The 2,264-nt window shown below is 38.2% G+C and overlaps 1 pseudogene; it reads right to left on the bottom strand.

Moving 5' to 3' along the window:
* Positions 1–1,934: 1,934 nt before the first annotated feature.
* On the bottom strand, positions 1,935–2,053 carry LOC111741989 (annotated as a pseudogene).
* Between the last annotated feature and the right edge of the window lie 211 nt (positions 2,054–2,264).

Below are 2,264 nucleotides of genomic sequence, written 5' to 3'. Positions count from 1 at the left end.
AGGACAAGTGATTTTTTTACCAAAGAAGTGATGCAAAAGTTGCACATCTTACTACTACTCATATTCCCTTGGTGAGAACCTGGACGTTTGACCAGATTAGTGGGAAGCTTGGGGCTGTGTCTGTAAACTAGGTGACCAGATGCCTGAACAAATTCAGGAGCCATAAATATCCTAATCCTAAATATATACTCATAGAAACACAGCAGAATACCAAACACATAAGAAGCACTCCACACTTAAGTGAGATGGGGTAGCATGGTGTTGACGAGTCAGGCAGACGTGAACATGAATGCAAGTGTTGCTACCTACATAATATGTGACCTTAGGAAGATTATTTCTGCCTTGAGATTCAATTTCTTCATTTTCTAAAATAGGAATTATAGTGCCTTATCTCACTGTGTTGTTTTTAAGATGATGGAGGGTTGTCCAATTTAGGTTATCTTCAATATCAGAATTGTATTTTGATTCTTTTAATCACAATGAAACAGGAGATATCCAAAGTTAGAATGTTTCACATGTCATTAATTCCTCATCAAACACAACTTCAAGCAACATGCTGCAATTACTGTATAGCTTTGGCCCTCAGCCTAAAGATAGGAATCTTAATCCTAGAGCCCATTTGATGGTTGGTGGGGCATGCATAACAGAAATCTTGCCAACAGCCTAAAGCACAGCTCTCAGATCCAAAAGAGGAGGGGTTGTTTCTATCCTTTTGTTATAATCTCCAAGGCAGAAATTGTGGGCCAGTGGTAAAATATAATTACAATCCTCTATTGTCTTATTTGGGGTATAAACCAACAAATTCTTCCCTAATCAATTTACAAAAACAAAAATATAAAAGCAAATAAGCAGGCTTCCTAAAAAAGGGACATTAAACAGTATTTGTATATACCATTTATTCTGGCAGAGCAGAAATGTAGCCTTGTTTTACAAACAAGGCACGCACACACCCTGTTGAAAAATAATGCTCTTTATCGAAGCTACCTTCACCTGTCTTGACATCAAAAATCCCTTTTGGTACCTTTTTTTTTTTTTTGGTCAGCAGTTTTCCATGTTTTGCAAGAACAATGTTTTCTGTATTTTCCAGGTTAATAAGATCAAAGACATCTCTACTCTCTCAGCTCTCTACTTCTTTTCTTCACAAAACACCTCAGAGGCTGGGAATAAAAGAATACAGTACTCTAGGTGGATCACATTGCTGAGATCTGGCTCATTGGAGTTCATTTTCTGATTACTAAGGAAAGTCTTTAGCAGTGAGAAGAGAGGCATAGGGATTGAAAAAGAAGGTTGGAGGCTTTCTAACTTGGATATTTCCTGAAACAGGGAGCCTGAGACAAAGGCTTGCATGCAGACACTTTATCTGGGAAGTCATTTCAGAAAATAGGAATGCTGGTCAGGGAGAGAGAAACAGGAAACTGGGTGGAAAGCCAGTACAAAGATGTGTTATTTAGTTGTCTCCTGCTGCAGACAAATGAAACTTGGTCCTGTGGGAACTTCTGAGGAAACTTATGACTTGAATCTTGGAACTGTTCACCTAAGAAATAAGAAGGGGAAGAAATTACATATCAATTCCCAGACCCGCTGGTCAAGGTTGGACCCTTAGCTGTTAATTCTCCTGCCCTTTGGTTTCCTCACACTCCTCAGGCTATGATATCTGGAAGAATGAGAGGCAACAGAGCTGCTTCTCTAGCCCTGTACAGAACTGGTCCCCGAAGCTGAGGCACATGTAGAGGGGGCCGAAAGGATTTAGGGTGGTACACAGAGTCTCCAGTACAGGTGCTTAGAGAATTTTTTTTTCTCTGTCACAATTTTTTATTCTAATCAATTTTTTTTTTTTTTTTTTTTTTTTTTAGCAAGGCAATGCTTGATTAACCTCACAGATTGCAAGGAAATAGTCAGCTTACAATCCTTTATTTTTTTATTTTTTTTTTTTATGCCATTAGCACCTGGTCTTCCTAGGTAGTCTTCCATCCAAGTACTAACCAAGCCCGACCCTGCTTAGCTTCCGAGATCAGACGGGATCGGGCTTGTTCAGGGTAGCATGGCCGTAGACTTTTATTCTAATCTTATGCTCTGTATAATTTTATAATAATAGCCAACATTTATCTGCTGTTCTAGGCCCTTTTCAAACATACTCCCGTTTTATTCTTTGTAATAATTCTTTTTAATAACTTTGTATTATTTACATTTTACTTATGAGGAGACATGTTGGGAAAAGCTAATAATTTACCTAAGTTCATAAGACATATACATGCAAGTGATTT

This window comes from Pteropus vampyrus, unplaced genomic scaffold (genome assembly GCF_000151845.1).
Source record: "Pteropus vampyrus isolate Shadow unplaced genomic scaffold, Pvam_2.0 Scaffold84, whole genome shotgun sequence".
Classification (NCBI taxonomy): domain Eukaryota; kingdom Metazoa; phylum Chordata; class Mammalia; order Chiroptera; family Pteropodidae; genus Pteropus; species Pteropus vampyrus.
Note: the sequence above shows the minus strand (reverse complement) of the source record. Positions and strands in the feature narration are given on the sequence as shown.